Genomic DNA, 23,294 nt, shown 5'->3' with positions numbered 1-23,294 from the left:
CCAGAGATCCAGGGGCAGCCACAGCTTCTCTGGGAAATCCATTCCAGGGCCTCACCATCCTCACAGGGAAGATTTTCTTCCCAATATCCCATCCATCCCTGCGCTCTGGCAGTGGAAGCCATTCCCCCATGTCCTGCCCTCCTTCCCTTGTCCAAAGGGATGTCCAAGTCCCTCTCCAGCTCTCTTGGAGGCCCTTTAAGCACTGCAAGGGGCTCCAAGGTTTCTCTGGAGCCTTCTCTTCTCCAGGATGAGTAATCCCAGCTTTCCCAGCCTGATGCTGTATTTATAGCTGATGTGTTCCAGCCCTAAGAGCACCTTGATGGCCCTCAAATTTCTGACCCACAGCACATTTTGACAATTTCTTCTTCACCTTTGTTTATGAAATAGATATTTTGAGTCTCGGTGAAAACACCAGCAGGGTTAGAGCTTCAAAGGAGAGAGTTTTGTAGGTTTGGGTCTAAACGACCTGAGAATCCAAATCTTTTCCTGCTGTAATGATCAGGAATAGAAATTCCTTCAGAGCAGGAAAGGCTTCTGAGGCATGGCAGGTTCCAGAGGCTTTTCATGCCCAACAGCTGCCTTGGCTCTCGGTGTCCAGGAGGTGAGGTGCTGGAGTTCTGCACGAACGCTCTGGATGGGGAAAGAGCAGATTTCACATCTCCTCCAAGACCAGCAACTCCCATAGCTTTAGCTCCTAAAAAAAGAAGCCTTAACCAAACTAATTGCTTATCACATTTGGAGCTGGCAAGGGCTGTTTAGGGGTGAAGCGAATATTTGATGTCGAGAAAGAAAAAGTATTGTTACTGACTCAAGAAAAACACTTTGCAGCCAATTTGCACAGTTTGAGCTCGTTTCCATGGAGCTCCTGCAGGAGTGGGAGTAGATGGGAACTTGCTGTGGGATTTGCAAGTGCTGAAGCCCTGAGGTCTCTTTCTCCATCCGCCCCACAAATTCGTCCAGCTATGAATTGCGCAGGCACGGCTTAGCAGAGCCACTAACTTTTGTTAGCTAATATTTAGGCTAACTTATGTTAGCCTAATACTTTTGTTTGCTCTTTTCCTTGATGTTCCATGTGGCTTTTTAGTTTATTCAGTGCTATGGCTGGAATTGTCCTTTTCCCTTCCCTTCCTTTCCCTTCCCTTCCTTTCCCTTCCCTTCCCTTCCCTTCCCTTCCCTTCCTTTCCCTTCCCTTCCCTTCCCTTCCCTTCCCTTCCCTTCCCTTCCCTTCCCTTCCCTTCCCTTCCCTTCCCTTCCCTTCCCTTCCCTTCATCCCAAATCTGTGATCCAAGGCTTTATTGGGAATCCCAAGACAAAGCAGGGATTTCAGGAGGGGCTGCAGCAGATCCAAGGCTTTCCTGGGAATCCCAAGCAGGGATTTCAGGAGGGCCAGCACGTTGACTTGGGTGAAGCCCCACGAATTCCCACACACACAAGCAGTGGAAAAATGGAGGCTGGATTGCTCCGAGCTGCCCATGACGTTAACAAGATGGCTCCCTGCAAACCTGTGACCCCAAACTCAGATGTTCCTACTGGGAGTATCACGGCTCGGAACATTACCTCAGCCCCACGCAGTTCCCCGAAAGCGGCTCTGCCTTTCCGCTCGGCGTTCGCTGTGTGTTCCTCCTGCCTTTCATCTCCTGGAGAATTACCAGCACTGCCTGTTCCAGGCATGGAAAGCTGCCTCCAGATCCTAAAGCCACCTCACACATCCCACAGAACACTTGTGCTCACAGGGGTGGACGGCATCATAGGTCAGGGAAGCGTGTGGCTTGTGCTGCCTTCTCCGTGCCAACCTGGTGAGGTGATGGTGACCTTCTCCTGTCCCTGGACCTGCTCCAAGGGTGTGAGAAGGTCACCACCACCACCAGGGTGATGAGATGAACAGGAGACTGAGGCAAGTGAAAGATTGGTGTGGAGAAATCTTCCTGCAGCAGAGAAGAAATTCTGTGAAAACAGCAGAAATGTCCCCGGAGATGTGATGTAGGCAGGGCTGCATTGCCAGTGTCATTTAAAATTGGGTTTGTCTCAGTGTGCAGAATCCTAGGGCTGGTGGGGTCAGAGAAAGGAAAGCTTGTTCCAGCCCTTTGGAGGGATGAGATCCACACTGGAGAAGGTCTCAGCCTGCTCTGTAGGAGATTCCAGGTGGATGGGTGGGTGAACCCACCCCAAATGTCTCAGGTTCAGTCCAGGGTTATACACTGGAGCAACAGCAGATTTGTCTCATCTCACACCCTGTTTTGAAAAGCCACTGTCAAACAATACGACCCTGCAGCCACATTTAGGTTCAAAATGGGACATGAAATGCTTGGCTGAACCAAGACCTGGATCTCTTTGAATCAACATCCACTTGTGGCTTGTGGTGGCTCTCAGGTCTGGATGCAAACATTGGGAATCCCTGTTCACAACTGATGCTCTTGACTCCCACCCTGGCTGGAAGTGCTCAAAGCCAGGTTGGGAACGGCTTGGAACAACCTGGTCTAGTGGAAGGTGTCCCTGCCCATGGCACAGTGCTGGAACTGGATAATTTTTGAAGTTCTTTCCAAGCCAAACCATTCTGTGATTCCATAAATCCCTGTCTCTTTCCACGGGAGATGTCTGGATCTGATGCATGAAGAGTGGATTGCATTTAGCTCACCTGTTAAGGGGCACGAAGAGGATGAAGATGCTCCAGATGGGATTTCATGGTGTGACAGGGATGAATCATCCCAACCACCTACTCTGCAGAGCTCCTGGTGCCCTCCCCATGTCTGTGCAGGGAAGCAGTCACAACAAAAGGATTTGGCTCCATGAGTAGGTGGTCAAGACAGTCCCACCTTCCTCCATTCCCTGGGAAAGGAGCCAGATTCTGGGAGCCCTGACTGAGGGATGGTTTGGGTTCTTATCAGACTTTTCATTACCAGATTAAACTTCCCTATTTTTACTACCTGAATACCATGAGCACAGTTGAACTCCTGAAATATCTGTGTGGCTGCTGCCTGCCTGGGGCAAAGTCTGAGCTGGGTTTGACAGCACTGTTCATGCTGGAAGCAGGGAAGGTGTGCAGCGATTAAAAGGGAAATCAGTAATAGTAATGCTATCTTGTGTAGCATTTTATTTATCAAAAGTCTTGCAGAGTGTGGCATGGAAGTTAAAAATTACTTTGACAGGGCCATTTTGGGTGGATATTCCTGTGTTGTGCAAATTGTACCAAGTCTTCAATGGAGTCAGGAGGACCTGGGTGGGACCCACTGACCAGAAGAACAATTCCAGCTGTTCTGGAATAATCTTGGGCTGAAACAAAGAATGGAACAGCTCCCTTCTCAGATACAGACTCACTGTCCTTGCAAGAAGCTTCTCTGCCACTTCCAAGTTTCCCTCTTGGATTGATGAGGGAGGTGCAGCTTTTTAGCCAGCCCAGATAGAAAATCAGCCCCCACCCAGCCCATGATTAGGGCCCCTCTCATTATTTTAATTTTGGGTTTGCAGTGAGACGAGCTGGCAGCCTTGAACCGCGCTTGGCACTGCAGAAGAGTTTAATAATCACCTAATAAAACTTTTCATCTGGCTTCCCACATCTCTCCCTTTCCCAGCTCCCTGCCCTTCCCTGCACTCCATATCAGGGATGTGGGGTTTGGAATAACACACATCACTGCTGTAGCAACCAGCTTCTCCCTCGCTGCTAGTACAGGTATTTGCAGGTACCATAATTCCCAGAAATTCCAGCCAAAATTTCCTCTTGTAATCTGTCTCTCTGAGTTCCATCATGCTCATTTTACGGGGTTCCTTGCTGTCTGCGAGGATAAAGGAAAATTTGGATCTTTGTTTTATGTTTGTTTGTCAACAGCACTTGGGAGTGGTTCAGTACTGAGATGGCTCAAGGTGTCCTCATAATCCTGACTTTTCCAAGGAAACTTTGAACTTCCCAGCCTGAGTTCTTCCAAGAGTTCTGGCCTTGAGCAAAATGATGGATTTGGAGCTTAAAATCCTCATCAATATCAGTCTGCGACTGCAATCCTACAGGTTCCCTTCTCTCCTTTGCACTGTTAATGTCAGGCAGCAGACTTAAAATAAATCCATGCAAGGGAACAGAACAGCTGAAAAATGGACTTTTTTATTTAAAAAAAAAAGGGGGGGAATGGCACTCTAGATGTGCTATAATCGACAGCTCTTTGCAAAAATTGCAGCTGAGCAGCAGGAGACAACTCTGCTTGTTTGCCTTGTATTGGAAGCTCCCCTTTGGGCCAAGGAGAGGAAATGGAAATTGCAACACTCCTGAAAGCAGCAGAGCGTTCCTAGGAAAATCTGGAGGGCAGGGAGAGAATGAGATGCAGGCAGGGGCAGAAAGAGGCTGGAGGGAAAGCAGGGAGATGGCTGGGGAGCAGAGCAGGGCTCCAGTGTGACAAAGACAAATTCCCCTGGGCGCCAGAGGGGACTGTGTGGAATAATTTGCAATCCAGGATGCTGCTGACAGTTCCTGGAATGAAAACAAGCCCATGCAGAGAGGCTCCTCAGGCCACTGGGACCAGAGGGGGCAGGTGGAGAGTCCTGGTTACAGCTGTTGGTGTTTCTGATCCTGCTTGGTTTGAGTTTTCCCTGCTAACCCCCACGTGAGGAGTTAATTCTTTTTCAGGTTCTGAGCTTTCGGTGACTTTGGGGAGAGTCAGTGGCACAGGACAGAGGAAAATAGGGCTGATACTTTCATGATGGTTTAAAATGCCTGAGGGGCTGAGATCATGCTAAAACTGACCTCAGGGCTCCTAAAAATGCTGCAGAGTCCCACAAATGAACATATTTATGAATTTTCAATGAATTTATTTATTAACTTTATTTATTAATTTACTCAGCCATTTTTCTTGGCCAGTTGATGGAAGAGCAGCATTTTCTTCACTTTAAAGTGGCTGCATTCAGCAGATCTTGCGTCTTACATCCAAAGACCTCTTTTATTGACTCCAAGAGGAGCTGAGAGTTACAAGCTCAGGTGGATTTCTACACCATAAACATCCTTATTTTTGCTACCTGAATCCCACTGAACACAGTTTATCTCCTGAAATATCTGTGTGACTGCTGCCTGGGGCTAATTCTCAGCTGAGTTTGACAGCACTGGTTGTGCTGGAAGCAGGGAAGGTGTGCAAGGATTTCCCTGGAAAAATCAGTAAGAGGGATACCTTGTGCAGCATTTTATTTATCAAAAGTCTTGCAGAGTGTGGAATGGAAGTTAAAAATTACTTTGACAGAGCCATTTTGGGTGGATATTCCAGTGTTGGGCGAATTGCACCAAATCCTCAGCGGAATCTGGGTGGGACGCACTGTCCAGAAGAACAACTCCAGCTGTTCTGGAAAAACCTTGGGCTGAAACAAAGTTCACTGCCAGTGGATGCAACAGCAGCACCTTTGATGGGCAGTGGGGGTTTCTCAGTGAGGAATCCCATCCAACCTCTGCCCTGGGCTGACCTTGCTCGGTTTGTGAAATCCGAGAGGATCCCGGCCCTCGGTGGCCCAGCGTGCGTCCAAGTGCACTTGAGGAATGCCAGCAGGCAGAGAGGCTGGGTAAATGTCTGAGAAGGCAAAGTTTCCTGCTCTGTTATTGTTAAAAACACTTCTATAGGATCCTTTCTTGGAGAGGTCATTCTGATTTGTTTCCTTTTTTTTTTTTGTTCCAAAAGTCACTTCGGCATCTGATACCTTGTGCAATGTATAATCCCCGTGGTCCAAAGAGCTTGAGAGCGCCAGGAAATCCAGAATTTTGGCATGGATAACACAGGGCTGCCTGGTTTCTCTGTGTCTGTGGGATCTCTGTGACACCAGGGTCCGTGGTGTGCTCGGGGATCAGCTGTGGGACCCTGGCAGGGAATCCCCCACCCCTGCAGGAGCCCTGCACAAAGGAGGTTTGTTCTTTAAATGAGGGCTGGGAGGAATAAAACACTGACTGCTGCCCTCCTTGAGGGGAGGGGGAGAGAGGTGGTGGCCAAAGGATTGATTGATCACAGCTCTTTGAGTCCTGCAAACATCTCTGCAGTGGGAGCTGTGTGTGTGGATAAACTGGGGGTGGGCAGTCCTCAAGGATGGGCCTCCTGCAGGTTGTGGAGCCATGGATAAATTACATTTATCCTTCCATTTCACCTCCATGAGCTCCATAATTCATCTCTAGGCCGACAGCACCTCTGAGCAGCCTGGGAATTCCTGATTGGAATTATCAAAGGTGCTGCTCTTTGCTTTCCCAGATAAAGTTCTCTCCTCCTTTTCCTCTCCGGAGTGACCCAAAACTCAGGGTGGGATCCAAATAACATCTGTGTGACAAGGCTGCACCACACAGGGAGCACTGAGCAGGATTATTTTACTTTATGGAATACAGACATTTTGATGATATTAAAATTATTTCAATTGACATCCCCTTTGTGGACAGGACAAAATATTGCAAGGACTCAAACAAATGCTGTCTCCTGTTTTAAAGCAGTGAAAATGTCAACTGCCAAAATTCAGTGATAAAATCAACTGTCAATAGTCAGTGATAAAATCAACTGCCAAAATTCAATGATAAAATCAACTGCCAAAATTCATTGATAAAATCAACTGCCAGTGATTTTATTACAGTGATCTGGTAGGAGCAGATGATACAAAATGGGATTTGGACAGGCAGAAGAATTTCTGGTTCCCATCAGCTGAGGACCTGATCCCTGGGAGTTTCTCCTGAAGAAATCTACCTCAGCATTGTGAGTCCACAAATATCTCCTTGGTGGACCTAGAACCCCTCTTTCTTCCTTCAAGAGACTTTCAGAGCTGGAATTCCACACTTGGGAGTCTTCCTTTCCCCAGGCAAATTATAGTGATTTTAAAAAATTCAAATTATTAATTGCAGCCATGCATGGAGAACGCTCACAGCAGCAATGCAATTGCAAAAAGCAAATACTGAGAAAACTCGGATTAATGGTTTCTAATTATTCAGAAATTTAGGATAATATTTTTTCTCTCCCTCTCTCTCTCTCTAACCAGAATTAGAGAGAAGGAGTTTTTGCAGGACAGGCCTGATGTTAAATAAAGCTGAGATTGGCAACTTCCAATCCTGACTAGAAACTGACAATTGATAAGAAACCAAATCAGTGAATGAGAAATTATTATTTTTCACTCATCTGTTAAAATGGGTAACTCAGGAAGAAATACAAATCTAAATTCTCTCCAACTTTGGGATAACTAAGAAGTTATCCTGGCATGATGAAACCCATTTTTGTTAAGCTAGAAAATGGTTAAACCAGTATTTCCACAAACAGAAGTATGTGATGCTGAAAATGAAACAAATTCTTGATTTCTGTTGGGAAATGGATCCTAAATGTCAAATTCATCTCGCCTGGCTTCATTATTCCTCTCACCAAGGTTCTTTTTGTAGTCCATGGAGTGGGAGATGCATCCCTAAAGAGTGATTCCTCCTTTCTGGAGCTGCCTGGATTTTTCCCCAGAATAAAAATAAAGCCAAGAGTGACCAGCTAAAAGTCCCATCCAGATTCCATATTTAATGGTCAAAGTGACTTTGAACAGAAAGGGCAGGAAATCCATCTTTATACAGAGAAAATGGGAGAACCTGGTGAGTACAAAAGGCAGGGATTTTCACCAGGAGCTGAAAGAACCTCAGCTTACCCTTCCAATTCCAGTTTTGTTGTTTTACACATTCAGGAGAACTGAGTCCCCCTTCTACAACTTAACACACCGAGATAAGGAGAGGCAGAAGTGGAATGATCCCATATTTCAGCTGGAAAACCCCAGCCAGGGATGTGAGCGTGGCTCCCAGGCCGTGCATGAGCCCTGAGCCCAGGATGGGCAGGATGGATGACCATGATTTTATATTCCCTGTGCTGAGTTTATATTCCCTGAGTTTTACCTGCAAAAGCTCAACCTTTCATGATTCTGTGCATCCACAAATCATCCAGGCTCTGTTAATGTCATTTTTTTAGTGCAGCAGAACTGGGGATATTTTTTGTCCCAGAACTGGGAATTCTTCAGCTGCTGCTCTGGTGGGGAGTCCTGGCTAAATGGCCAAATTTTATGTTTGATGAAATTCTGGGGTAGCTGAAGAAGACGTTTCATAGAAAGTGGAAAAATTGAAACTTGATTTTTCAGGAGGCAAGGAATGGAATGGAATGGAATGGAATGGAATGGAATGGAATGGAATGGAATGGAATGGATAAGACAGGGAGTATATGTTCTGTAAAATTGCTGCATGGGGTGAGGGTTGTGCCTTTTGACCCACCTGCACCCCAGGATCCTCTTTCAGGATATCCACGGGCCCACCTTTGTCTTTGGCTCACGAGCCAAGATTACCTGGGGCTTTAAAACGCTCCAGAATGCAAATCCTCACATATCCAAGGCATGGCATCCCAGGGGATCTGCAGCACAGAATTCCTGGGGCTGAAGCTTGAGTTTTGACAAGAGAAAAATTGGTCAACCTTGACCTGCTCAGCTCGGGGAAGAAGTGGGAAATCTTTGGAGCTCCGCTCCGTGATTCATGGGGATATGAATCTCCCTGTGCCTGAGAGGACCAGGCAGCTCTGTCAGCAGCAGCAGAATTAGGAGGAGCTGCAGGAAGAAGGGATAAATGTGCTTTAACCCAACCACAAGCCATTGGTTGCATTCCTGCAGGGGAACACAGGAACCAGCCCATGGCATCACTGGGAATCTGATCCCCATCATCAGTTTATTAAAGCTGCATCTTAGAAATGCACGCACATAGTGGGGATAATTCCTTCCATTCCAGGAATCCCTGGGTAAGGTTTCCAGGCTGAGTTAAGAAAGGTCAGGGTGGATGATCATAGGGTGTCTGCTGGCTTCGATGGCTCCAAATCTCTGCAGGGATTTAGAAGGAGCCAACACATTTTCACTTTGGAAGTTGGGATTTAAATAGAGATTTGTTAACGTGCTCCCCTCTCTCTCTCTCCCTCCTCTGTGTATCAGCTAGTCAGCATCAGCGCAGAAATATTTCTTGTCTTTCCCTCATATTGCCCCACTCCTCATTTCTCCTTCCTCTGTCTTTCAGAGCTGTGACAGCAAAAAACCCCACAAAGCTAAACCCCAGTCCCAGCAGGGAAAGCAATTCAATCCCACACCCCCTCTGCCTCCCTCTCTGCCCCAAATCCGCTCCTGACTCCAACTGAACGTGAAATATTCCATTATTCAGCAAAAAGCAGACAAGCTGAATATTTATTAGTGTTTCCAAGCTCAGCCTGCCCAGCAGCACTATCCTAAGGATTAGAGAAACCATGGAAAAGCTGGGCAAGGCCGGGGAGTGATGCCACCTCTTTTCCTGTGCCTTCATGAAAGAAGGGCCTTGAAGGTGCTCTGCTCTTTCCCCTCTCTTTGGAAAATGGCACCTGGCTGTGGAAAATAAGGACAAACTTTCTGTTAACTTCAATTAACGAAGAACTGAAAGGTTCTTCGGTACCTGAGAGAAGGCAAAACTGTGCAAAGCTAATTTGTGATCTTCAGGAAAGTTGTGGACGCATCTGGGGGAATAAAATTGGGATATCATCAATGCTGGTGGACTTCTCAGTGATAGGATAAATTCTAAGCTGTCCCTGCTGAAAACCAAGGGCCGGTAAAGGAGTGGGTTTTCAGTCTTTTTCCCCCCTGAAATAATCCACATTTGTAGCTCATGCTCACATCGGGAAAAATTTAATAGCTTCGGGTTGATGCCAGTGACGGTATTGAGCAACTTGGCAAAGACTCCTGGAAAAAAGCCAAAGCCTTTAAAAATAACAGCACCACCAATAATAATGCAAGATTACAATTAAAGTGCTCTGCCACTGCATGGGAGCAATCCGCTGGCCATGGGCTACTGGGAATTTAGGGAGTAACTGGTTGGTGTGCTCTGATTTATTCAGCAGATCAGCTGCAGTCACTCTGGGACTGAACACCAAGTTCTCTGCTTGCCCTCAAGTGAAATTATTATTGAGGTCAGCAGAGGTATAGAGATCCAGGCCAAGTGGGAATCTGGCACAGCGGTTCCCAGTACTACGGCTACATTTTCCATGACTTTTTAATTTTTATTTTATTATTTTTTTTTTTTCAGCAGAGAGTGCAAGTTTCAAGGAGAAAATGCTGCTTTCTGTGAAAAAAGAATGACTCAGCACATCGGAGGCAGACAGAAAGAAAGACGGATAATATGGGGGAAATCAGATGTGTCAGTCTTGGCTGACAGGGACTGGAACATTTCTCTGTCCTAAATCAGTCGAATTTTTGTCAGTTTGAAACAAACAGGATGAGCTGACACTGATGAGCTGTTTATTGTGGAAGCCAAGGAGTCTCCAGCTCTTTCCTTGCTCTTGATTTTCAGGTGAATTCTCTCAGCATTCCATTAAAGATTCTGCCTCTTTTTTCTTGCCCCAGGCATCCTTTCCTTCTTTTCCTTGCTCATGTATATCCCAAAATAAAGGGACAAAAAATTAGTTTGTTCCTGTGCCTTTTGTCCAAACCTGGTGTAGGACTGCAGCTCCAAATCCTCGGGACTGGGGTGGGAATTGAAGCCATTTCTCCTGCTTTTTTTGGTGACAAAAAATTTATTCTTTGGCATATCAGGATCATCTCCCCCAGCCAGTCCCTAAATCCCACTGGTTTATCAGTCAGGAGCAAATTCTCCAAGGGGTTTGTTCAGAGGAACAGCAACACCCCAGCCACCAGATGAGCCAATCTGTTTGAGGAAGTAGGAACTGCTGGGAAATAAATTTAATGCTTTATTTTTTTTTTAATGTTAGTGTTTAAAAAATTCTGACCCAATAAAGGGTAAGTTTTTCATCTAGTTCTTCATGAATATGAGGGATAATTAAATTTTTGGGGTGTGGTTCCCTAGAGGTGAAACTGAATTTTTTTGGGTTGTTTGGGATGGAGGAACAGAGGATGCTAAAACACCCAAAGTTTGAGTTTCCCTTTCTTTTACACGTCCAAGCCTGACCTATTCTCTCTAAACCTCTGCAATCAGTTCCTAACTTGGAATTCTGGGAATACAAATATAGGGCAGGTGAATCCCAACCAGAACATCCAATATATGTATGGGATTAGCAAATACTGAAATGTGCCATCTGCTTTTTGTCTTTGGCCCTGATGTTTTTATCCCTGCATGATTTTGCAACTTGAATTTGTAACTATTGGCAGAAGGAAGGTGGATGAGGGATGGCAGGAAAAATTCATCTCTGTAAAACTTTTATAACCTTGTTAGCAATGCTATTAAAAATGTTCTCCAAGTAGTTATCAAGGTGTCTCGCTTCCTGAAATTTGGATTTATTGAAACTTCGTGACAAAAATAGTTTGGAGAAGTGAAATTAATCACTGCATTTATTAAAAAGAAAAACAACTCCCCCCCAGAAAAAGCAAAGAAAAGAATTGTGTGAAAATATAGAAAAGAATTAAAAATAATTTATATTGAGGCCTGAGAAATGTTGGTATTTCTTCAAGAATGGTTTAAAAAAATCTCCTTACAACACAAACAAGGTTTTGCTAAATGTTTAACTAAAACACCTTTTGATTTCAGGCTTCTGAAAGCTTTCAGCAGGTTTTCTGGGGGATCTGGAACCAGGACAATTCTGCAGGAGGGACTGTTTTTATAATATATTTGGGCTTGGGAAATTGAAATCTCCAAATAATGTGAGCTCATGTGGATTTCTCCTGTGAATTCCTGACCCACCTTTCAGAGCAACTAAGCCAACTTTTCATCTGGTCTGTATCAATGTCACAGAGGCACCTCCAACTTCTACCTGAACCTAAATACTCGCCCTCTAAAATGCAAATTAATCATGTGGAGGTGCATTAGTTGGCTACTGGTGCTTCCCAAGGAGTTCTGTACATTTACAAGCTCAGCACGAGGATTTATTGCCTTATTTTCTGAGTCCTTTTTCTTTCCATTATCTCAGCGCCTTGCCCAAGTGACCCTCTGATGGTGATACACATAAATACAGCCCAGACATGCCCAGCCCGTGATTAAATACCCTGATAATTCTGAGGCCCTCCAAGAGATAGGATTTCACACTATCACAAATCCTGCTGCAGTCAACCAGTAGCCACAATCAATTACTGGGGGCAGCCGCGCTCGCGTTCCTCCTCCGGAGTTTCTTGATTAGGTGCCAACAGCGTTCAACAGCGTTGCTTTCCAACGGGGAAAAGAGCAAACTCCCACAGAGATATCCTCAGAAAGGCTCTGCCTGCAGGAGGGGCACTGGAACAGCCCCTGACCAAGGGGTGTCCCAACAAACAGTTAACCCCAAAGCCATCTCGCGTCCCGCTGACGGGCTGAGGGAGCAAACTTGGACAAAGCACCCAAGTGGCTGACTGAGAGCCACGGCCAGTTCCAAGAACACTCCGGGACCAGAAAGCTTTGGCTGGGTAGGATTTCAAGGTCTTGTCCACAAGGATCCACAATTAAAATTTCTCGTGCTAAAGTTTCATGGTGAAATGAAAACCCTGAGATTCCAACGCTTCCCCGCTCTCCTCCCCCTTCCGAACACCACTCACAATGCTCGGTGGAAGGAAAAGAAAACCTCCAGTATTTTGGCAATTGGCTCTGCCCTCTTTTACATATTTCAACTCCATCTTTTTGGAAGAGCTGTAAATCTTTCCTCCTGTTTTTTCCCCCCTCCTTGTTCTGTCTTCAGCCTGCTTGGCCGTGTAATTGCAGTGTTCATGTTACTTGCATGCATAGGAAATGATGTTTAAAGGGAAGGGAACTAAAGGTTTTTCTCCTCCTTTCTTTCCTCAACTTTATGGATTCACTGGTAAGTGCTGGGAAGTGATAAGTGGCTTGTACCAGCAATTATGTGGCCAACAGAGTCAGGGAAGGGGATCATTTTCCTGTGCTGGGCACAGCTGAGGCCACACCTCAAATCTTGGGGTCACTTTGGGACCTCTCATGAGCAGAAGGAAATTGAGGGCCTGGAGCCTGTCCAGGGAAGGGAATAGAGCTGGGGAAGGGGCTGGAGAACAAGAAGGGAGCTGGAAAGGGGCTCAGCCTGGAGCAAGGGAGGCTCAGGAGGGACCTTGTGGCTCTGCACAGCTCCTGACAGGAGGGCACAGCCGGAGGGAAAGGGCTCTGCTCCAGGGAACAGGGACAGGAGGAGAGGGAATGGCCTCAGGCTGGGCCAGGAGAGGTTTAGATTGCAAATTAGGAAAGTTTTTATGGAAAGAGTTGTCAAACATGATAGGAAGCTGCCTGTGGCCAGCAGAAGAAGAAGAAGAAGATGATGCTTGTCATTTATTCACAGCACCATTATTATAATTGCAGAGGCATTGGGAGCCCTTTGGGAGCATCCTCTGTAGTAGAGCAGCCAGTGCTTCATTGCTCTGCAGGTGGGAAAACCAAATTATGGATCACAAGTCAAGGCTGGAAATGGCTCATGGCTGGGAATTCAAAAAGGACTCCAGAAGGTGAAGGTCAGCTCTCCCTACAAGGTGACTTCAATCCTTGTCCCTTATTTGTCAGTTTATTTAAAATATTCCTCTCCCATCCTTGGAGATGCACAGGGGGACTCAACAGGAAAACCCTGTGTAGGTTATGAGTATCAAGGAAAGTTTTTAAAGTTCCATGGCTATTCATATGCAGGATCTGTGGGCACAAAAAATTCAGGAAAAAAACCCCACACCATATTTTCAGAATAAAATATTTTTCCTTCCCATTTATCAGGTGAACAAAGTTGAATCCTCTCAAAACCTGATGGGATTTAAAGCTGATTTTGGTCTTTTTGTATAGGACATTTAGACAAAAACTACTGATCAATTTCTTGTTTTATTTCATTTAATTTTTTAACAAGGAAGATTTTTTTTTCCCCTCCAGAAATGTTCCAGTCTCCACGAAATTTTCAGTGGGAAACTCTTCCGCAGTGGAGAATGAAGTGACCAAAGAGAGAGAATGAGTCATGTCCCCTCTCGTGTACAAACTGGGCTCAACACGACCCCATGGGATGCAGCAGAATCAACTTCAAATCCCTCACCGGCACAGCTTGGATTTGCTCCCCAAAAAATTCCTTTCTGCACCCCCAGAGCAGCGAATTCCTGTCAGCTGTAGCACAAATATTCCCCAAATTCCCCCTCAATGTACTGTGGTGGTTCTGCTGCTGTGTTTTGGGGAAGGTTCAAACAGGTCCTTTCGTAAGCGCTTCCACTCCCACGTTATCCATCTGTGGGAAGCTCATTCCATGGCCTCATCCCTCTCTGGCAACTTTGGGGAGGTTTCTGGCCAGCTCCGTGATGAAGTGGTGGATCCAAGGTGTTTGGATTTGCCCTTGGCCCCGGCTTCCCTGTGACGTCCTCTCCGCTTCCAAATTAATGTGCAATTTGGGAGGGTGAGGGTGCCTCCAGCTGCCAGGGGCTGTGGGGATGGGATAATTACCCTGAAGAAACTCCCGACAAGCCAGAGCTGGAAACTGTGGCCTCGATGGAAAGGAAAATCATTGTAGCCGTGTAAACATGTGTCGATGCCCTTCAGGACTGCCCTGTTTTTAACCTGTTTTTAACCTATTTTTAACCTTGTTTAGCTTTGAAATTTGCTTTGGATTTTTGGGACAGAAGCTGGGGGTGCAGCAGAGGGAAACCTGTCCGTGTCTTTTGTTGAATGAAACATCAATTAAACAGAATGAGGAGGAAGTGATAAGGTAGGAGAAATCAGATCATAGTAAAATGACACTTTATCTGTGACAATCAGATTAATTGGGAAAATGATTGGGACTTCTTGATTGCAGCCTTGCTGTAACTCACCATTTATATGCAAGGTCTGATGAGTTGAAGAACCAGATCCATTTTGAGTCTGTTTCTGGACAATGGAATTGGAATCCTGGATGTCAGATATGCAAATAAACAATTATCTTTTTCTTCTTGTTTTGAATTAAAATGTCAATAACACCCAAGATTAATTGAGGGGTACAGAACATGATTTTGAGTACCTATAAACCAGATGAAATCCATCAGCTTGGAAGAGGAGGGAATTTTCCTGTTGGTTTCTCCACTGAGGCAAAGGCTGCAGTTCAATTTCAACCTTTTATTGAGACCAGGGAATTCAAATGTGTGGCAAAAGGACAGGAAGAGCCTTTGTAATCCCAGATGGAGCAAAAAAAAAATTAGCCTCCAAACAAAATCAACTTCATCCTCAAAATCAACCAACCTGACCTTGAAAAACAAGAACAATTTGTTTGACTTGATGGTCCTGGTGGGTCCCTTCCAATCCAGAAAATTCTATGATTCCAGAACCAGAGATCTTTGTTTCAGTCTCTCTTTAAAATCGCTCTCACCAAAGGCCTCTAGCACTGAATTAATCTCATCATTTAGAGGAATCCTGCAATAGATCCAAGGATTCATCTTCAAAAAATCCTGGTGGGAATAAAGGGAATATAAAGGCAGCTGACCGCACAAATGACAAGATTTTAGTGTGAATTGAGATAAATTTCTTCTTTTGCCAAGAATGTACCAGTTTCTCCTTCCATTTCATCTTTCCCATCCTCCAGGAAAGGTTTCCAGAGTTCCAGAATTAGAGGGAAGAGCTGATGTTAACAACCTTGTCCTTTGCTTTGGACCAAGTTCCACGCCAGTCACAGCAGAGCTTTACCTAATCTGGATTCCTCTCGCATCAGCCACATCTGGTGTTTTCCATCCTGCTTCCCTCTGGGTGGGGTTTATTCCCAGAGGAGGATAATCAGGACTTTCCAGCCTCATTTTCCAGCTGCTTTTTGGCCTTTCAGTTTAGAAGGGCTCAAAATTCTTTCCAAGGTTCTTTATTGGGGCTTTCTCTTGTTTGCTGCCACAGCCCAAGGTGACAGGTCTTTCAAGTCACCCTAATACTGATTTGACTTCCCAAAATTCCTGCTGCCTTTCCCATAATCTCTTTCTCTCTTGATTCCCAGTGATCATTTGGGCTGAATTTGCAAACATGACTTTATTTGGCTTATGTCAAGTGCAAGAACCACACACAGGAGGGAAAATCATGAATTCTCTGCAGAGAGAATGTGCAGGTCCACTGATTGCCTTGCCTTAACTTTTAATTTTCCTTAATTATTATAACTCCTCAACAAACTGTTGATGAGCCTGCTCAATGAAATAAAGAGAGTTAATACGCTAAAAAATGTAAGTGTTTTCAAAATCCAACCCACACGTGCAGGCAGAAATTAGCTTGCAGTGTTTTAGTGGGGGACGTGTCTCTCTCTGCTGTAAAAATGTGCTTTTTGTAAGCATTTTTCCTCATTTTGCTCATTTATTCAGACGCCCAGCACTGGGGGAGGGAGCGCAGCATTTGCAGCATTACAATTCTGTCCAAAATCAAATGTCAGGCTGTATCTGTCAACCTTCATTTCGCACGAACACGGCGTTGCAAGGAAAGATTTCTGCTCAGGATTTGTGGCTTGGCTGCTTTTCAGCCCATCAGGAGTGCGGAGGAACCCTCAGCACTGGCCTCAAATGGGGTTTAAACCCCCTCAAGGACACAAACTGTGACAGATAAACCCTTCTGTGTGGTCACAATGGTGTGGTTGAGGGCACTTTCTGGGAGGAAAGCTAAGCTGCCATGTGGGCACGGTTTATATTCCCAGCAGAGCTGATTTCTTAATCCCCTTCTCCAGTTATGTGATTCCAGGAGTCCTGTGCCTTACCTGGGACGGCAGCTACACCTGAGCCAGGTCTAAGCACGCTGCAAGCTCGGTCCAAGGCAGAAATCACATCTCCCTTCTAAGGTTTCACTCTTTGTATGGCTGGCATGGAGAACCCCTCAGGAACGGAGCCAATTGTCGTATTACATGTGCTGTTTGTCCAGGAGGAATTTTCTTTGCTTTCTCCTCTTTCTCTAGGAAGTAGCCACAAACGTCCAGTGTAGGGTTACTGGGCCCACGCAAAAAAAAAAAAATTATCAGATTTTAGCAGCTATTCCTGGAATTACAATATTGTTTTGTCTTTTTTTTTTTTTTTTTTTTTTTTTACAGAAATGGCAGCAGCTCAGGTGTCAATTTTCACATCAGGGGCTGTGTTCTTTTCCCTAGGAGTTCAAATTTTACAAAGATGACAGAATTACAGGGAAAGGTTTGGGTGGTGGAGGATCAATTTTTTCTTTTTTCTTGGTGATAGAGCTGAATATTTCTTTCTAAAAATCAAAGTTCAGTAATGATTATGGTTCTTTTTGGGGGAAAAAAAAAAGATTCTCCCACAAGTCTGAGCTGGAGGAAGAGATCAGGACAGACTGAGAACATTGTCAGTGTCTGTGAGATGTTTCATGGAGCAGGTCTCAGGAGAGTGAAGGCTCAGAGCAGATGGGCCTCAGTTTTTCCTCACCATTTCAGGAAAAGAGAAATTTATAGAGCCCCCAAAATACCTTTCATTGCTGTGCCACTTCTTGCCTTAACTTTTAATTTTCCTTAATTTAATTTTCCTTAATTTAATCCTTTAGCATACTGTTGATGGGCCTGCCCAATATAATGAAGAAATTAAATATGCTAAAGGCGTTTCAAGGGTGAGGTGTTCCAAGGGTGGCACTTTTGGCTGAGTCCAGGATTCTACACAACCCCAGAAAATCAAATAAAATAAAATCAAATCAAAACCTCCTCTGCTTCACCCATCTTTGTAAAGAGTGTGAGATGCGAGAAATTGGTCTTATTGTGGCTCACCCTTACATTTCAGATCAAATGAAGATGACACAAGGAAAATGTTGACTTTTTGGAATGAGTCCAGAGCAGGTCCAGGAGTTGCTCCAAGGGCTGGAGCCCCCTCAGCTCTGGAGCCAGGCTGGGAGAGCTGGGAATGCTCACCTGGAGAAAGGAAGGCTTGAAGGAGAACTTAGAGTCCCTTCCAGGGCCTCGAGGGGCTCCAGGAGAGCTGGAGAGGGACTGGGGACAAAGGATGGAGGCACAGGACAAGGTGGAATGACTTCAAACTGAAGGAGAGTAGGTTTAGATTAAATATTAGGCATTTTTCCCTAATATTTGAGGGTGTGGATACCCTGGTACAGGGTGCCCAGAGAAGCTGTGGCTGCCCCTGGATCCCTGGATTGTCCAAGGACAGGTTGGATGGGGCTTGGAGCACCCTGGGATAGTGGCAGGGGTGGAAGAGTATCCCACTGCCGTGATAGCTCTGATTCTTCCATATATTTCCATGTCAATCTTGGCAAAACAGCCTAATAAAGAGGTGGCTTTACCCCTATGAATGAAAATTTTTTTAAGACAGCTCAGGAATATTTCTGAGGTGCAATTTTTGCTTTTGGCTTGATTGCTCTGCTTCTGGCATTCTCAATTTTCTTTGTCACACACGGGTCGCTTGTATTCATCCCTTCAACTCCTGTCTCAAAGCTGAGATGTCCTGATGAGGAGGGTGCTGGCTTTCACTTCCCACACAGCAAAAAAGAGCAGGAGAAACACCTCCAGCACAGGTGAGAGCTGCATCTGCTGAGGCCTCTTCCTCTCCAGAGGGGTTAGAACAGGACCTGAAGATGGAAAAGCTCCCAGTGCAGCACCATGAGGTCAAACTGGGATCAAACTGGGATCAAGCTGGCCCGTTTGGCACAGAGCAATCCACACTTTGGGAAACGAGGGTGAGCATGGACACAAACAATGCCCTTTGGTTCAGGGAGTAATCTCAGTGCTCTGCAGCTGGGACAGACTCCAACTGTGCGAGCTGCCCTGGTCTGTTGATTGCTGGCTTCAGTTTTTTTTCTCTTGAGCATTTTCCCCCTTCTTTTCCTTCCCTCTCCAAGTGAATCTCAGCAAATCTGACAACCCCAACACGCCCCAGCCTCACTACCCCTCCTGGTCTGATTGAAATGCCTGCCACTGCTGCTGGTACCAGCACTGAAAAAAGAACTGGCTCCTGTTCAAGTCCTTCTCCTTTCCAAATGTTTAGGGATTTGGAGCCCATACATACAATTACTGTGTGCTTCTCGGGAAGAGAAAATAGCCAGCAGCTGTTCAGTGTCTGATCAATTATGAGTTGAGGAAGAGGAGTGGAAGAGAGGGGGGCTGTTGGTCAGAAATCTGCACACAATTAGGAAACAATGCTGGGAATGGGTGCTTGGGAGATGTGGGAAGGACAGACACCCTGCAAGCGAGTGCTGACGCTGACAGGTCTGCAATGCTCTGCTCAACAGGGAGAGAAAATTGCCTGTTACAGGTTGTAGGTGAATTCTCTGGGGATTTGGCAAGGTGAGGAGGAAGAGCAGCCAATCCTGGTGTGGGAACATGGACAATGGAGAGGGATGCTGGTGAGAGGGAGTTTTGGAGCAGATCCCCTGCCCCAGCCAAGTTCTGCTTTGATGGCAGCTTAGACACCCAACTCCGCGTTGGAGACACAAATAAATGTGGGCAGCTCGGTCTGCAAGACAATTCCGGCCCCACACAGGTGCTGTGTGTCATCTGGGAAGGGGAAGACACACAGGGCTGGCAAGTATTGTAAAGTACCTTCAAATACTTATTCCTTAGATGTTTTGAAAGGGACTTTGAAAGTTAAATCCAGAAATGGAAGGTTTTCCAAAGAGCAGCCGACTCCCGCCCTTGTACAAAGGAATTCAGCCCGAAATCTCCATTTCGTTTGGGATGGAGAAAATATTTTGTCTCATATTTTACCTGAGGTGACTCGAGATGTTAATGGGGTGATTGATCCTTCACTTATCACCATTACCTAGCACCACATCATGGAATCAGGAATGGTTTGGGTTGGAAGGAACCTCAAAGAACATCCAGTTCCACCCCTGCCATGGGCAGGGACGCCTCCCACTGTTCCAGGTTGCTCCAAGGCTTGTCCAACCTGGCCTTGGACACTTCCAGGGGCAGCCACAGCTTCTCAAGGTACCCAGTTCCATCCAATATATTCCCTTTAACTCACAAGTCATGGTGTGAGAAGCCTGCCCTGACTCAGATCATGACTGAATGTGTGCTTGGATGATGCTCACCTTTACCTGAGATCCTGGGGGCACCTCTTCCATCGACAATCTGTGTCTGAGAGCCAAAGGATTTTTGAACATTATCTTATATCAAAGAAATTTGAGATGAAACTGGAGGGAGCTGATGTTGGTGACTAAATTAACCCATAAACCAAACTTTTACAGAGAATGTGGGTTCATCTTGAGTATGTCCAAAATTTTGATGTATTCTAGAGCATATCCTGCCCGTTTCTGACTGAATCTCAGCAATGACAGAGAAACTTAAGCTGTTTCCCCAGAATCCCAATCCCAGCGTGGTTGGGATTGGAAGAGACCTTTGGAGAACACCTAGGCCAACCCTCATCCTAAAGCAAATTCCAAGGAGTAGGTTCCACAGGATCGTGTCCAGTTGTGTTTTGACTCTCTAGAGGAGACTCTACAACGTCTTTGTTCCAGCCTGTCCCTGTGCTCTTCACCCTCCAAGTAAAGAAATTTTCCCTCATATTTGGATCAGACTTTGTGCAGCAATCAGTGATAAAATGAGCACAGGAGTTTGCGCCAGTGAATGAGGATAAATGGAAACCATTGGTACCTTAAGGGCAAAAATGAAAACGTTTTCAAAATTAGTAATTTCTTGGGAAAAGGCTGGGTAAAACCTGACGGTTGAAAATGTGTCAGCGTGTGGTTAGGGGCACTGAGATCTCTGTAGCTGATGGATTTAATTGCATCCAGCATCCAGAAACGTGATTCCTGAGTCACATGAAGCTGCAGAAAGATGGAATCTGTCCCTCCTTCCCACAGCAAGAGAAGCATTTGGTAAGTTCTGCTCAGCAGTGTCATCACCATGGATACATTACATGTTTGTGTTGTGACACGTGGAATTTTACCTGAAGTCTCCATTCCCTTGCAATTACATAAGATTATTTATCTTCATTAAGATTATTCATCTTAATTATATATAAAGTGCTTTTGATCAGGAACACCTGAAAACGTGACCAAAAACACTTTGAGTGCTTCAGAAAAAGAGATTTGCATGGCCCTAAAATAGATTTATTATCTCACCTAACTACGGTAATATAAAATTTAGATGTTTAGTCAACAGAACTCTCTGCATCACATATATCCAGTGGAAAAAGCTAAAACGTATTAATCTGAACCTAAAATATATGGGAAGAACCTTCCTCTGGACATCCCAGCCTTTCCATTGTCTGGAGACTTGCAGATGGTTGGTTTTGAATAGACATCCAACCCTCCGATGGATCAGGTTAGGTGAGAATCCACCTTAATTCCAGTCTAATTTCTTCCCAGGCTCTGTGTGATGGAATTCATCCCCAAGATGATGAGGAAATCTGCTGAACCAGATGTCTCCTCGGGCTACGTGAGAGCTCCAACGCATTTTCCCCCGGAGCCCCGGACTGGTGCTGAGCTCAGTGCAATAAAACGGGTCGGGCACGGGTTTTTTAGATTAGAGCTGCAATTGAATTCAAGCTGATTTCCCAGAACACTGATAGCCCTCCTGGCTCTGCCAAGTCAAATTCAAAGGTCGTGGCTCTCGGTGCCATTCAGATTAAACCCACGCTGTTCTAATGAGCAGGGATCCCCAACACTCACGGAGCTCCAGCCATTCATGGAGTTTTGTCCTGGTTTCATCATGACAACGCAAAGGGGAGTCGAAGATGAAAAATTTCCTCCTCTGATAACCCAGATTAGATTTTCCCATGGTGCTGCTGGATTTTCCACTCTCCCCAGCTGACCTGACACCACCTTTGCCATTCCTCTTCCCTGATTCAAATCACAGGGCTCCCAGAGTTTTTCAATCCACCTGGGAATGGACCTGGGCCTCCTTCCACTCCTGGTGAGTGACGTGGGCTCCTCCCCTCTGTTCCCTGAACATCCCACAGAACCAGCACAGACCTTCTGGTCTCCAAACTTCTCCTTCTGGTCCTTCAACTTCTCAACTCAACAAGAACCACGGGATTCAGGGGAAAATTGGAATGCTCCCCTCTTCGACCCTCAATGTACGAATGTGTTTTTCATGACACATGGATGTTGTCACCTGAACACGGAAAGTCTGGCTGTTTTCTGACCTCCAGGATTAGCACAGCCTGGAGATGCTCAACCAGACACTTCCACAGCCACTAAAATTACTGCCAGTTGAGCTGCCAAAGCTTCCCAGACACCCATGATGGGTTTTTCCTATAATTTTGTGCATTTTGGGCCTAAATGTGTCTGTCGGAGAAGATTTGTTTCAAAATACTTTTTTCTTCTTCGCAGTGTTTTCAACTTTTTAAAACTAACTTACGATATATTTCTGCTGAAGATATGGTGGTAGACTCAATCAAGCTGAACAGAAAATTTCTATTTTATTTCATGTTCCTTAGGAAAATAAAGTTGGGATTTGGGGGAAGGTAAGTGAGTTAAATTCTTAACTTTTTTTATTGAAGCTGCAAATAAATTATTTTAGCAACTTCATTCAGAAACATGCAATATCTATTTCTTCTCCACCTTTTTTTTGAAAGCTGGTCCATCAAAGAATGAAAAAAATTCCATGCCAAGTTTTCTGGATAGCCCAGGGAGAAATAAACACTTCTGGAAGATGATTCTTCCCAAATCCCAACATAACTAAAAAGAATCATCCCTTGGAGATGTGCTTGTCTCCAGTGATTTTCCAGGAACTCTGTGCCCAGACCACACAATGGGTTGACAAAAATCACATGTCGTTGATGAAATGCTCTTAACATGAACAAAATATTTTTCTTCCAATGTTTTTGGAGCTGATTTCTTGTGATTGCTTCCTTAGGAAAATTTTAAAACAACGCCAAACCTTCTTCTCTGGTTGGTCGGATCCCAGATTTTCATCCCAGTCATCTTCTGCTTAAATTATTTCCCTGAGATATGTGAACCTTAGACAGGTGGCATCTTTTCTTCTCACCTAAACATGGAGATGTTTATCAGCCATGCCAGATTTACAGCTCAGGCAGAAAACACCCAAAGCTTTCAAATTCAGATCTTTTCTGGCTGATCCTTTTTTTCCCTGCAGGAGACGTTTGGGATATATTTGGCTACAGTTCCTATCCAAAACCCATTTGATTAATTAAAGTTCACCCTGTAGTTTAATTCACACACCACTTCAGGAATTTTGCCATTTCCTCTTCCTGTCCTTGTGCTCTCCAACAGATACTTTCACCAGGTTCTTCTTTGTCTTCCATTATTTCCAACTTTAAAGAGAAAATTCCTACATCAAACAATGGTTTGGATAAGATAATTTGGATAACAATGACAGGATAAGAAAAGTTTTGTGTACCACGGATAACATCTGGGACTACAGGCAAAACTTGTCGCAAATTGTGGATTTTTTGTTTCAAACCATGGAAGCTTCACGTTCCTACTTAATTCTTGAGATTTCCTCTCCATCAGAGAATTCCCGTCAGTGCAGCTCAGATGGTTCTTGTCTCCATGGTTCTTC

This window comes from Melozone crissalis, unplaced genomic scaffold (assembly GCF_028551555.1).
Source record: "Melozone crissalis strain CALT ecotype California unplaced genomic scaffold, PUWL_Pcris_2 ptg000016l_1, whole genome shotgun sequence".
In the NCBI taxonomy this organism is placed as follows: domain Eukaryota; kingdom Metazoa; phylum Chordata; class Aves; order Passeriformes; family Passerellidae; genus Melozone; species Melozone crissalis.
The sequence above is the reverse complement of the archived record's forward strand: the minus strand, read 5'-3'. Positions refer to the sequence as shown.